The sequence below is a fragment of the Schistocerca cancellata genome, chromosome 1, assembly GCF_023864275.1.
Source record: "Schistocerca cancellata isolate TAMUIC-IGC-003103 chromosome 1, iqSchCanc2.1, whole genome shotgun sequence".
NCBI classification, from domain to species: Eukaryota; Metazoa; Arthropoda; class Insecta; order Orthoptera; family Acrididae; genus Schistocerca; species Schistocerca cancellata.
Window position 1 is genome coordinate 1,068,288,652 of NC_064626.1, and position 15,558 is coordinate 1,068,304,209.

At 42.9% G+C, this 15,558-nt stretch overlaps 1 protein-coding gene across 1 annotated transcript in view; it reads left to right on the forward strand.

The window, feature by feature from the left end:
• Window positions 1-15,558, forward strand: part of LOC126127459 (uncharacterized) — a 591,491-nt gene that overhangs the window by 132,686 nt on the left and 443,247 nt on the right. The window lies entirely within an intron of this gene.

Consider the following 15,558-nt stretch of genomic DNA (forward strand, 5'->3'; position numbering starts at 1 on the left):
TCGAAACTACCGGAAACAAACCTAGCAGCATGCCTCTTAAGTGTTTCGATATCTTCCTTTTTAATCCTACCTATTGGGGTTCCCAAACACTCGAACAGTACTCGAGAATGGGTTACACTAGTTCTCTATACGCGGTCTCCTTTATAGGTGAACCACACTTTACTACATTTCTCCCAGTAAAGCGGAGTCGACCATTCGCGTTCCCTATCACCTTCAGTGCTCGTTTCATTTCATATCGCTTTGCAACGTTAATCTTAGATACTTAATCGACGTGATTGTGTTAAGTGAAAATCACTGATACTCTGTTTGAACTTTACAGTATTGTTTTATCTATTAATCTGCATTAACTTAACTTTTTCTACGTTCTGAGCAAGCAGCCATGCATCACAACAAACAGAAATTTAAGTCACCAACGGCGACTCTTTGCAGTACCCTATGGCGTCATTAGTAAACAGTTGCTGATTGCTGCTTACTCTATACGTCAGATCTTTTTTGTATATAGAGAACAAGAAAAGTCTTATCGCCCTTCGCCGAGGTATTCCCAAGGATATCATTGTCTCTGACGAACATTCGCCGTTGAGCGAACTTGCTGGACTCGAGCCATTCACGTATTAGGGAACCTATTCCGTCTGCTCGGACCTCCGTTAACAGTCTGAAGTGGAGCATTGTCTCAAACGCTTCCCGGAAATCTAGGAATATTGAATTTATGTGGCTACCCTTCATCCATGGTTCGCAGCATATCTTATGTGAAAGTGGCAAGCCTCATATCGCTCATAGCTATGCTTCGTAAATCCGTGCTGATCTGTGGACGGAAAATTTTCTGCCTCAAGGAAATCAAGCTTTGACTACGTTCAAGAATTTCGCGAAGACTACAAACGAAAGTGCTAATTGGCATCCATCACACACACAACTCATTGACAGTGGCAGCAGAAAATATTCCTGGGATCGACCGAGGACAGAATCCAGGAAATCTGAATCTGTAGTCTCTTACACAAGTAGCCACCGGCCACACAAAGTTTCCATAGCGGGTTACACGTTCAGCAGCTGGTTGCTGTGAAGCTAAAAGGAAAGAAAAATGCTCACTCTGCAGGAAGAACATTCGTATAGAGTGCCATAAATAAAAATACGCTACATGACAAAAAGAAATAGCAGGAGGGCAATATTCTCATTCTCACTACTTAATAACTCCCCATAACACACACACACACACACACACACACACACACACTCTCTCTCTCTCTCTCTCTCTCTCTCTCTCTCTCTCTCTCTCTCTTTGTGCGTCTAGTACATGAAGAACGATACAGGAATACATGAAAGAGAAAAATTAATGTAAGTGTAAAAAAACTGTATATTTTTAAATAGTTAGATAACTGAAATTAGCTGACAAGAATCACTATATATTCCCCATCAAAACACGTATAATTAAATTATTTTATTTATATTATAGACCACTGATGATACCTAGCATGAATAACGAAAATAGATTTGGTAGACACAAATAAAACATTCAGTTGCAAAAGAAGGAACTTTATTATCTGCATGATAAGAGTAACTGAAGCAACAATTCAGGACACCTGGCTGCACGTATTAACAAGTTGTAGCTGCGTCAGCAGTCAACACCAGATACTAACAGGCTCTCGCTGCTTGCAAAGTGTCACACTCGTATTTATCAGTTTCTTGTCGTCCCACCTCCACTGACAACTTAGGAAACACCATAACACATCGGCTTTCTGGTAAGCGTATGTATTCGTAACATGAGTAAGCGTTTACCTACGGTCTTCAATAATTGTCTGTTGACCAACAAATCACTTTTGAAGCGATTTCTTTTTCCCTGCAACACAGTTTCTCCTCGTCCCCGCATGTAGTTAAAAAGGTCGAACACTACTAACATTAGGACTAAAAATGGTAAGTAATTTAGGAGAAGTACAAACAGACTGAACTCTCTCACGAAGGAACTAAGAATATAGCAGCGCTCAAAAGGGAATCTTGGTACTTCGGCTTACTTCAAAGGAAATTCTATTTAATTGCGGGTAAAGGGTGCAGAGTAATTGTTCTTAGTCAGGAAATGTTAAGGGGCAAGGTTAAAATATCCTGCACGAACATGTAACGTTAATTACAGCACCTGTTCTTTTCGGTTCTAAGTTAATCAGCCTCTAAACTCTGTACTTGGCTACCTGAAATCGAGTTACACAAACTACTTTAAATATCCCATTTACTCTTACAAAGCAGCATAGTGCACCTTTAAGGCCATTGAGAGCAACAAGTGGAAATGTAGTCCACTGGAAAGCAAAAATAAAATAAAAGTAATAAAAATTACAGAAATAAGCTTAAGGGCGTAAAGTCACAGGTATGGAAATTTATATTGTCACTCAAAAGCAAGATTATTTGTTTTATAACCACAGATCTCTAATACATTTTTCTCTCAACGTAATTATATGTTCATAACAAGCATTCAGAAAGGAATACCGTATCTAAGTTGGATGCCATGTTCAGATAGTTCATTGGTAACCTTGTCGATGTCCGTAGGTAAAGGTAGTTTGATGGTCCACCCTGATTTCACTTTTTGACCTCCACAAAACATTTTGCATTGATTGTTTCAGCATAAATAACTAATTAGAAATATTAAGTAAAACTTGCTGGGTACGAATTTCGCATGTCTGCATAATTAATTACGAAATTCAAAGATCAAGAACTGCCCTTTTCAATCTATTATGGAAGCGTTTTCCTCTCACTTGTGGTTTTACGAGTGTGCCTTAGTACCGTTAACATACTAATTTTTCCGCTTAATTTTATCCCTTGACATAGAAAATACCAACTCTTTTTTCCATGCTTGCCATCAATGTGCCACAGTTGTACTTCCAGTAGAGGTCGTTCGAGAAAACGATAACGTAAAGTGTTTGGATGTACAACATATTTATTCTTTCTGCGAGTCAACTACTCAGTAGGATTTTATACTGATATGTTTTCTTTTTGTTTGTGTCTTATACCGTATGTAACACGATTGCGTCAATAAATATACTATTATTTTAATTCTTTCTGTTTCAGGTAAGCTCCCTTGTACGCTCTTGGTCGCCGTAACGTAAGTACTGAGACCAACTACGAGTTTCACTACTGTTTAATATCGATCCTCTCCGACATTATGTCGTTTAATCAGAAGTTGCCGCGTCTGGTCCTTTTAATTCAACGCCTGCCATCATTGACACAATACAGCCAACGAGATGGTACACTGGACTGGCATTTAGGCGAAGCAGAATTGAAATCCCTGACATTCCTTGATTCCTTCAGCAAATACTAGGGACAGTACGTGCCATAAGCTCACGGCGGATGCCTCGTCTCATAATCCTCCGCACTTAGGTCCTAATCACCACGGCGTCGACGGGTCGTTTAACAATTCGCGACCGTCTAAGGAGTAAAGAAATAAGAACCCGCAGTTTCTCTTGACGCAGATACTTAAGCAGGTTGTCTTCCTAGAAATTTTTGACAGTAGTGGGCTTTGTGCTACTGTCTTCACGCTCGCCCACTGAGGCGTTAGTCTGAGGCTACCGTAGCTCGACGCATGTAAGCAGCCCATAGTGGCTTGCCTTGTATGTATTCTGTTTTGCAAATATTGTGAGTAAAGCTTTATCGCTTGATTTTAGTTTAATACGTGACATGCCAATTTGATAGTTTTATTTCTGATGAAGGCACTCATAGCAATGCCGAAACCTGGGTCAAAAGACTTTTGTTTTGCGACCAGGGGTTGCTGTTGCTGTTAATTTTAATCAGAAAAAATGCTGAATTCGCATAAGTGCCAAAACTAGAGTTGTAGGGAGAGGAAATTGTCGTCCATGGCTACTGCAGCCTGTTTAGATTATGATTATGATTATGATGATGATGATGATGATGATGATGATGATCAGGTTGATGGCGACAGCAATTCAAGTAATTGTTATCCAGATCCAGTGAGCGATTTTTACAGTGTGTGTAACGAAAGTAGGACTATTTAGCCTGAGAACACTAAATGCTGTTACCTCATTTAGAAATAAAACAGTTCATTGCTTCAGATGTCTTGTATACGGACTTCGCCTTTCATAAATTAGTTGGTATAAAACCAGTAAACCCGCGATTCTTTAAACATTCGCACTCCCATGTATAAAACAAATTAAAATTTCTGATTACTTCGCGAATGAATTGATATACCAAGTATTTGGCTTTAAACATGTAAGCAAGAAAATGTTTGAAACTGTGCTTAAAGTTTGTTGGAAGTCGCTCAGTGCTACCATGAAATACTGGATGAATTTAGTCTGAGTAACTTGTGCTCCGTTGTAAGCAAAATATGGTTTTTCACGTATCTCAGTGTTTATGACGTTGTACGTCCTGAACTGTGTGCCGTACGATTGTGTAGAACTTTACAGGGGCATTCAGTGCTGCATGTGAATAATGTCTGCAAAATGTGTCGCGGACAGAGTAGTTAACAATGAACTAATAAGTTAACATCATTTTTATGCGTCAGCTTTACTGCGATGAACTTAGTTTCATCATCAGAAAAAATATCTGTATGGTGCGAAAATTGGCAATTGACCATAAGTAATGAAAAGTGCGAGGTCATCCACATGAGTGCTAAAAGGAATGCATTAAACTTCGGTTACACGATAAATGAGTCAAATCTAAATCCTTTAAATTCAACTTAATACCTATGAATTACAGTTACTAGCAACTTAAATTGGAAGGAACACGCAGAAGATGCTGAGGGGAAGGCAAACCAAAGACTGCGTTTTATTGGCAGAACACTTCGAAGATGCAACAGATTTACTAAAAGAGACTGCCTACACTACGCTTGTCCGCCCTCTTTTGGAATACTGCTGCTCGGTCTGGGATTCTTGGCAGATAGGAGTAACGGAGTACATCGAGAAAGTTCAAAGACGAGCAGCACGTTTTGTATTATCGTGAAATAGGGGAGAGTGTGTCACGGACATTATACAAGATTTGGGATGGACGTAATTAAAACTAAGGCATTTTTCGCTGCAGCAGAACATTCTCACGAGATTTCAATAAACAACTTTCTCCACAGTGTGCGAAAATATTTTGGTGAGGCCGGCGTACATTTGGAGGAACGATCATCATAATAAAATAAGGGAAATCAGAGCTCGCACGGTAAGATAGACGTGTTCGTTTTTCCCGCGCGCTCTTCGAGATTGTTGTAATAGAGAATTATTGTGAAGGTGGTTCGATGAACCCTGTCCCAGGCACTTAAGTGTGATTTGCAGAGTATCCATGTAGATGTAGATCCTTTTGTGGGGATGTCAGCGATAAACAGTTTCGTAAAGGTCGTGTAAAGTTTGTTGGAAGTCACAGAGTGCTGTCATACTCAAATACTGGACGAATATAGTCTGGGTATTTGGGCGCTGTTAGTTGACGCTGGCCACACACACACACACACACACACACACACACACACACACACACACACACACACACACACCTCCTAACCGTAATACTTGCCTTACTGCGTTAAACCTTTAACATAAAATTGTGCCTCTTAATGAGCAGATCATAACAGAATTTTAAATTTTCACATCAGGTCAGTAATTGTACGAAATATTGTCAATCAGTTTTATGTTGCCACTGGAAGCCGTTACTGAGGCAACTTTCCACTGGGTCTTTCTACGATGAATCATGAACCGGGGTGGACGTTTAGTAATATAGGTCGTTGAGGGTGCCTGGATATACTTTTAGCGATAACACACCCAGAAAAAAAATCAGCAAACGTTAGGCCAGCATATTTTGTGGAAAATACTGTAAATGGACGCTTTGTCAGCAGCGGGTATAGGGAAACGATTCGCTGAGGACTGCTGCCGGCAGCCGTCATAAAATATTGATGCTGCGTGTGGCCGTCCAATCAACGTCAAATAGACCAGCCGAAAGAGGTCTTGACTGGCGTGCCTTCCGTGACTGACGGAAAGCGGTGGGACCGTGTGCAGCGGTTATGGAAGTTTCGCAAAGGTGGAGTGCGCTGGCTTCTCACATTAGCTAAATAGCTGCCTCAGTAACTAGTGCACTGTGGGTTGCAAAGTTCAGGAATACAACTGCGAGGACTACACAAATACATTGTTTTAGTTTTGTCATAATCGCAATGTGTTCATGAAATAACACCACTTTCGCCGTACTACGTGGGCCTATGATGTCCATTTTTGTTCCACGAACAGCCATTCTCAAGCAGTTCGGCCATGCCGTGACTAAATTACAACATGGACATTTACACATATTTCCAGTATGAAATCAGAGCAGCAACAGCTACTTCTGTAAGAAATTTTTTATTCTAATTCTCTCGCAGTAGCGTTTTATTAAGATGGCAACTAGTTTCGAACCACCGAGTTGCCGTGGCTTGAAAATAAATTTGGTAAATCGGAACTAGTCGCCTGCTTAATAAAACGCAACTGTGACGGAATAGCAATAGAAAAAATTAACCTTCTCGCACTATAGGAGCCGTATTAAACCGAAGTGCCATAGAACATACCAATGTGCCATAATATTTGACACTGTAGCAGTCCAGAGCTGTACATTCTTCCTGTAAATAAACGAAATCACATAACGAAACCGATCGTGAATAGAACTGGACGACCTGCAGTCGTCAGACAATAATGTCATTTCACGGATAGACTGAATTTGAAAAAAATCGTTTGGGGAATGTAGAACGGTAATTTACCCAGAACTGCTGACTGCAATGATTCACAGTGAATCAGTTATGAAAGAGAAACGGCAGGTGCGTAAAATACTTTATAAGTATTACTAAAGTTACTCTGTCGCTCAGTTTCACACAAGAAGCCCAAATCTTTCAACATTTCGTGCCATGTAACATGCTTCTCATCAGTCGTTATAATGAAGTATTAAAAAAAAAAAGTATGACGCATGTGTTGTTCTAATCTAAAAGTGTCAGAATAACTGAATGGGTGAAAGATTTCTTACATCTCAGAAAGCCGTGTCCGACAAACTACTGTAGTTTTTAAACTAACCTTCGGATTGTCAGTTGTTTTACTTCATGTAAGCCATTGATACGTGTCATTTTCATAATCGAAAATAATAGCAAATGTTTAGAAAATTTTGTGCGTTTTATGTGCTTTCTCAGAAGTTGTGAGTTTAATAACTGAAAGCACAGAATATTTGAAAGTCAACCAAAGATTGCGTTTTATTGGCGGAACATTTACAGAATGCAGCAGGTCTACTAAGAGACTGTCCTACACAACGCTTGTCCGTCGTCTTCTGGAGCACTGCTGCGCGGCATGGGATAAACATCAGATAGAATTGACGGAGGACACAGAAAAATAGAATTGACGGAGGACACAGAAAAAGTTCAAAGAAGGGCAGCTCGTTTTGTATCATCCCGAAATGGGGGGAGGTAGTTGTGCCACGATGATGTTATGATCGCGATTCGGGGTTCGCAATCTTTAAAACACAGGCATTTTTCGTCGCGGGAGGGTCTGTATACGAAATTTCAGTCACCAGCTTTCTCCTCCGAATGCGAAAGCGCGTTGTTGGCAGCCGCCTACACATGGAGAAATGATCATCATACTAAAATGAGAGAAATCAGAGCTAGCACGGGAACATTTAAGTATCTGTTTTTCCAGCGCGCTGTCCGAGAGTGGAACAATAGAGAGATGCCTTGAAGGTGGTTCGATGAACCTTCTGACGGGCACTTAATTGTGAGTGACAGAGTACTGATGTAGATGTATTGTTTCCAGATGCTGTATTACAAGCCCATAAGCATCTGCTATACGGAACGATGACTTTTAATTTTTAAATTTTAATTTTGGCTTAGAACGTTCTTAGTCACATTGTCATCGACTGTAAACGCAGTTTTGAAGTGATCCCCGGTTGGTAATGGAACTAATGCCACACACTTTGTCCAGACATGCTGTCCGCCATGCGATATATTGGAAAATTTGTGATATCGACTTGCTGTAGCGCTGTGTAACGAGTAGGTGGCGGCGTGGCGTCACGTTCTCAAAGTCGTGCATTTCAGAATGCGCGATAGATCGCGGACCGGCGTTTTAATGACCTCACTTGCAGGTGTTGCCGACTCACGCTTCTAATCTGCTCATATGAAAGCCTCAGCAATTGGCACCTGCGTGCAGCTTGCGTTCGGTCACGAAGTGAAACTAATTTGCTTCGCATTATGACTTTAACCCGATCATTACCGGCTCCATACGCTCAGATCAGGGAAAAAGAAACACGCCTACATGCTGTTTCGCGCGACTTTACCCGGGTGTAGTCGCACTCGTGAGTCAAACAGGCCACGCCCAAGGTCACTGTCTCGTGACATGGTCGTCACTGTCGGGTCAAAAGTGATGTAACACCTTCTTGAGGCATGCACTTGAATATTTCCTCTTCTTTCAATGTAGCAGAGTACTGCGGGATGGTACGAACAAGACAGACAAAAACAAGATCGTTCATCTTCGCCTTGATGTGGAGTGGCAGTGTTAACATACGGTACTCCACCCTGTTCACCAGTCGAAGTTGAAAGTTTACCCACTGAAACGCCGCGTGAACACGAGCAGACTCCATTTTGCCTATTTTTTATTCACGTTATTGTGTCCTTACGCAAACTAAAGCTATTTCGGTACCGGTACTATTCTTTTTCACTCTTCCTTCTACGACTCGGCGTCCCGAAGCATAGTTCGCCTTGTTCTTCAGGTTACGCTTCTCAGTTAGAAGCAAGCACTACAGCACACATGATCTGCACAGTGGCCTTGCATGGGATACGTTATGTGCATCTCTGGTCCACAGGTAACTGAACGGTTTGTGGCCGTAGGTACGTCGACTACCATTGTAATTTCCCCACCCTTTCCTTTGTTGTATCAAATGCAGCGTCTCTCTTGTGCCGTCTGCCACTGGTTTTCGATGAGTGTTGCCGTGATACTACATCTCCTGTACTATTGTCACCTAGTAATGGCTCAGCATAACGAGGCTTGTATTAGTTGATTCGCTCATTGGCGAATTAAATTTTCTTAAGAGTTCTTCTAATGAAACCCAACATGGCATTTACTTTTCCTACCACTAGTTTTAAATGATAGTTCCGCGTGACGTGGTACCGCATACATCCTCCTGGATATTTTACGGTTGTTACTGTTTCCATCGTATGGTCACGAATCGTGTAGTTGAACAGAAATAGGTCCTTCTGTCTGTGTTTGGGTTGAGTACCGACTGCAGGTCCCTTTATCGGTATCTAGTTACCGTCCTCTGTAGATCCTCCTGTGTTTAGCCATGATTAGTGGCGTTAGAAAAACATGTGCTGCTATGGGTCGCTGTCGTCCCTAACAGGATTAAAGACGCAGTTGCGAGTCTCGGCTATTTCTCTTGGTATTCCCGTAAAGACGAAAGTATCAGACATGAATTGCCCAGTAACCAATCCACTCTTCGCAGTCCGAAGGTGTGTTCGTCGTTGAGACTGACCAACTTGAGGTATGAAATTCGCAAGCATATTTTTCTTTCTTATTTCAGATACATGGCCCATTTCTTGCGCTATTCTGATTGTTGTGCTTCGCTTAAGTGGAACTCTGGTACCATTTGTAATGATTATTATATTTTGTCTACTGGCAGGCCTTGGTACATAGTTCATTGAGTCGATGTCGGAAAAGTGCTTTGGGGCATAATACCTCATTGTTCTGTAAAGTGCAATAAATAAAAGGCGATGATTCTACGAGTAAGACGGTCTTCTTCGGCAGTCTCGGAACCCTGCAGGGGCCGTTGAAGTCGCTCGAAACATCAGTTTATATTGCATCATACGGACTGACACAGTCTACGCCAAAACGATTTTATTGTAGTTTTCTCCTGTCGCGGAAGCAGTCACTTGCATATGTTTTGCTCTAAATCGAGATGTCAGTATTTAGTTCCGCACGAAGTGATGGGTACAGGGACAGTTGCTGTAGTCAGTTGAGTGGAGATTCAGAGAAGCTACTGTGGATGGAAAATCGCAACATCAACAGCCACGTGTAATGTATGCATATGTTTGCCCCTGTCGGAGTTACTGGTGCACGCACAGACGGCGAATCCAGGCTCGATGCACACGGAGAGGCGCTGTTCCAACCCAGGACCGCAGAACCAGTCTGAAGCCCCCCTGCAAGCTGGCGGCAATTCCGCTGAATGCCTTGAAACTCGTCTGACAGCTGCTGCAGGCAAATCGCTGATGGCGGAACAGAATCCTGGTGACGGCTTCATCAATCATGCTGTACTTACCGATAACATTGGAGGAGAAATTCCCCGAACTGTAGATATAGTTAAAATGTTACACAAGTTGCAGCCGTCAGTAATCTCGGCGCTTAAGGAAAATGAAAGAAAACATTTTATCCAGGTATTGTACTCTGCTGTCAACGACTTAATAGCACAGAGCTGACTGACCAAGTATGAGATATGACGCCTGTGGAGGTGTATTGAAGAGGCGCATACAGGAATCAGTGTGCCAATGTGGTTACTTAAGTGGGAGACATCGTAGTGTAGCAAATTATCCATCCTCAGCAACTGTAGTCGTATATCACGAAATAATAAATAACCAGTTGCATAAAAGAAATTTAATTTCTTTACCCGTTTGGGCACTGTGTGCCCTTCTTCAGAAGGTTACACCTATCGCATTATTTGCGAATGTCAGTAACAATATGCATTCAGCAAAATGCTATGTTCATGTGGTTCATAGTGTCCGTAAAAAGTTCGTGTAAAGAAGCGAAAAAAGGGCGCACATCAAACCAGAACAGGAGCTGATCAGGTAATAATTAGCTGATCAACTCCTATTCGGGCATGATGTCTGCACTTGTCATTTCACTTCTTTATGGAATTTTGTACAGACTCTATGAACCACTATGCTGTATGAATCTTGAGACTCGTCTGCAGCCGGCCGGAGTGGCCGTGCGGTTCTAGGCGCTACAGTCTGGAACCGAGTGACCGCTACGGTCGCAGGTTCGAATCCTGCCTCGGGCATGGATGTGTGTGATGTCCTTAGGTTAGTTAGGTTTAATTAGTTCTAAGTTCTAGGCGACTGATGACCTGAGAAGTTAAGTCGCATAGTGCTCAGGGCCATTTGAACCATTTGAACTCGTCTGCAGCGCCTGTCACAGGTTCGTGACCAGATTGGTTGGACCCTAAATATTGGAAAATCTTGGCTTGATCAGATGAGTTCCGATTTCAGTGGGTAGGAGCTAATGTAGGGTTAGAGTATGGCAGCGACCCCACGAAACCCTGGACCCAAGTTGTCGGCGAGTCACTATGCGGACTGGTGGTGGTTCCATAATGGTGTGGGCTGTGTTTACATGGGATGGTCTGGGTACTCTCATCCCACTAAATCGATCATTGACTGGAAATGTTTATGTCGGGCTACTTGGAGACCATTTGGAGCAATTCATGGACTTAGTCTTCCCAACAACAATGAAATGTTTATACACTACTGGCCATTAAAATTGCTACACCACGAAGATGACGTGCTAGAGACGCGAAATTTAACCGACAGGAAGAAGATGCTGTGATATGCAAATGACTAGCTTTTCAGAGCATTCACACAAGGTTGGCGCCAGTGGCGACTCCTACAACGTGCTGACATGAGCAAAGTTTCCAACCAATTTCTCATACACAAACAGCAGTTGATTGGCGTTGCCTGGTGAAACGTTGTAGTGATGCTTCGTGTAGGGACGAGAAATGCGTACCATCACATTTCCGATTTTGATAAAGGTCGGATTGTAGCCTATCGCGACTGCGGCATTGCTGCTCGCGTTGGTCGAAATCCAATGACTCTCAGCAGAATATGGAATCGGTGGGTTGAGGTGGGTAATACGGAACGCCGTGTTGGATCCCAACGGCCTCGTATCACTAGCAATCGATTTGATTGGCATCTTATATCTCTGAGTCAACAGATGGGGGCGTTTGCAAGACGACAACCATCTGCACGAACAGTTCGACTACGATTGCAGCAGCGTGGACTATCAGCTCGGAGGCCATGCCTGCGATTACCCTTCACGCTGCGTCACAGACAGGAGCGCCTGCGATGGTTTACTCAACGATGAACCTAGTTGCACGAATGGCAAAACGTCATTTTTTCGGATGAATCCAGGTTCTGTTTACAGCATCATGATGGTCGCATCCGTGTTTGGCGTCAACGCGGTGAACGCACATTGGAAGCGTGTATTCGTCATCGCCATACTGGCGTTACTTTTCAGATGTGTTACGACCCGTGGCTCTACCCGTCATTCGATCCCTGCGAAACCCTACATTACAGCAGGATAATGCACGACCGCATGTTGCAGGTCCTGTACGGGCCTTTCTGGATACAGAAAATGTTCGACTGCTGCCCTGGCCAGCACTTTCTCCAGATCTCTCACCAATTGAAAACGTCTGGTCAGTGGTGGTCGAGCAACTGGCTCGTCACAATCAGCCAGTCATTACTCTTGATGACTGTGGTATCGTGTTGAATCTGCATGGGCAGCTTCACCGGTACACACCATCCAAGCTCTGTTTGACTCTTTGCCCAGGCGTATCAAGACCGTTATTACGGCCGGAGGTGGTTGTTCTGGGTAGTGAATTCTCAGGATCTATGCACCCAAATTGCGTGGAAATGTAATCACATGTCAGTTCTACTATAATATATTTGTCCAACCCGTTTATCATCTGCATTTCTTCTTGGTGTAGTAATTTTAATGGCCAGTAGTGTATACGAAAATGTGCTCTGTTAGAACAGTCTAGACAGTTCGAGCGAATGGTTTGGGCACCGATTGAACGTTTATGGGACGTAATAGAGAGGTCAATTCGTGCACAAAATACTGCACCGGCAACACTTACGCACATATGGTCGGCTATAGAGGCAGCATGGCTCAATGTTTCTACGGAGGACTTCCAACGACTTGTTGCGATCGTGCCACGGGGAGTTGAACTACGCCAGGCACGTGGTGGCCCGGCACAATGTTAGGAAGTATCCAATGACTTTTGTCAGCTCGGTGTATATTAATTTTGGATGTCACACAATTATATTTTTTATCGTGCAGCTTAACGACATAATTTCAGTCTGGTACGTAGTCCTCATTAACTCTAGAAACAAAATGTATTGTTAATTATTATTATTTTACTGTTTATCGTACGGCTTTACCAGTGCAAGTGCGGTATTGACATCGTAAATTTACATAACATAACATATAAGTACAAATATACATATACACACACAATAATAATAATAATAATAATATAAACAGAACAAACACCATTATTAAATCTGAGCAAAGTTGAAATATAATCACAGCTACAATTCGCCAAAAAGTTATGTCCAAATGTGACAGCCATTTAATGGCAACGAAGTCTCTCCAGTCACCACAGAATCTTCGCAGTGGGCAATCTTGCACTAGATGTTGTAATGTTTGTTCATCAGTTTCACAGTCACACATTGGGTTATCATTTGCGTCTCATTTGTACAGCATGGATTTAGTTCTCGCGTGTCCAGTTCTCACACGGTTAAGCTGGCACCAGATTTTACGAGGAAGCTGCATTCCTGGGAGTTGTTGGCTGCGGTCCTCTATTTTGTGTCGGTTAATGTCACTATTGTTCCACTTGGTTTTCCAGGATTTGTGGCAGTCGTAGGTATTTCCTTGGGCAAGTATTATGTCTTCCCACATTGGCGCTCATGATTTAAGGCGATATTGACAGCGGTCATCTAGTACTTGGTGTATCGGTAGTACTCTTGCCTTATCTGCATGATTTATTTTTTGCTATTCCTGAATTGTTGCCTGCTGTCTACGGATTTCAGGCGGAGTGATGTTTGAGAGAACATGAAGCCATTCTGGAGGTATTGACTTTAGTGTCCCTGTCATTGTCCTCATGGCTTAATTGATCTGGGCGTCAATCTTCTTTACATGGGTACTGCTACTCCACACAGGGGCACAGTACTCTGCCACGGAATAGATGTGTGATATTGCTGCAACACGTAGTGCATTTGCATCCGCTCCCCATGTGATACCTGCTAATCTCTGGATGATGTTGTTTTGAGTTTTCAATTTCTGGCTGGTTAGTTCCATGTGTTTCTTGAAGGTAAGTGACCTGTCAAGAGTTATGCCTAAATATTTGGGAAATTTGTTATGTTTAATTCGTTTTCCGCAGAAAGTAATATTTAGTTCTCTATCTGCTAGTCTTATTTAAATGGAAGGCTCAGGTCTCTGTTTTATTTTGGTTTGGGCACAGGGATAGCAACTGACGGGATTAATGTGTGGCTGCGTACGTCTGCACAGTGTATGAGGCTGTGACTTCTCATCTCCCTCCACGTGTCTCTTCCTCCTCCTCCTCAACACGTGATCTGCAACGTGTTCTGCGCCAGGGTGAAAGGGTGGGGCGACAACTGTGGAACGTGCAGTCCTCAAAGCGGGCTGCTGGCATCAGTTACACGTGCGGGTAGCGGCGGCGGCGGCGGCGGCGGCGGCGCCGCGTGTTCCGCCTGCGGCTGCACGTGCATGCCGCAGCCTGCCACGTGGATCTCTCTCTCTCTCCGTGCAGGCTCTCCTTGACGGTGACGGATAGGGCTGCCGCGCGGACGGACGGACGGCGGCCATTACTAGTTTCCGGCCAGCCTGTTATCGGGGCTTACCCGCGGGTGCACCCAGGTGGAAACGGCGCATGCGTAGAATACTGATGCAACTTGTGGTAAACAGGAAGGCGTTACTTGCGTTTATCTTGTTGTAATTGAAATACGGGGGAAATGGTAGTTTTGTGTATTTGTAGTCGGTGTTTTCCTTTCGTGCTCACTCTCTTAGCCAAGGTTACTAACGCAAATATGTGCCCCTAACACCCTCTTATTGCACAGTATCTGATATTGGTTTCTTCAATATGTTGAAGACTGCAGATCTTCAAAAATATTGTCACTCGTTCATTGCATGAATTTCTGTAAAGAAATGAAAAATGTAAATGAAAAGTTGGCTGGAAGCTGTATATGAAAGCAGTGTGTGGTAATTCGACGAAATGAAGTTCCTGATTGACCAGGAAATGCCCCATACTTCGTTTTCCACAACATCGGAGGTAAGTAAAGATCATGGTATCATTAGAGTTGGCAGAGAAGTTCATTTTACTGGTAGCAGTTGTCAGAATTGACAAGTAAGACAAGGTTAGGTGTCCAGCGAGCATACGTATTTATTTTTCTGGCAAGGGTTGTCACAATACACACATACGATAATGTAAGCTTTTAGTAAGCACAATTATTTTATTTCATTCGCAACAGTAATTATGGAAGAGAAATGCGTAGAAAACAATACATGAACACGATAAGTTATACTGTTCTCTTTTTTAATTTGCATTAGACTTTTTTGTGGTTTTCGAAGATGCGATGCGATGCGATGCAAGAGCCTCTGGTCCACACACAGTCACAGAAGGCTTGTCTGACATCGTTCGTCCATCCTTCAGAATTACTGTGTGTGTGTGTGTGTGTGTGTGTGTGTGTGTGTGTGTGTTGCAAGGCAAACAACTGGGTAGCAATACATGCGAGTTCTATATCGCAGGCATGTTGGCTGTGAAGGCAGAGTTTTAACTGCCGCGTTCCAGGCATAAGTATCTCGCATTCTTGGTCTTTGA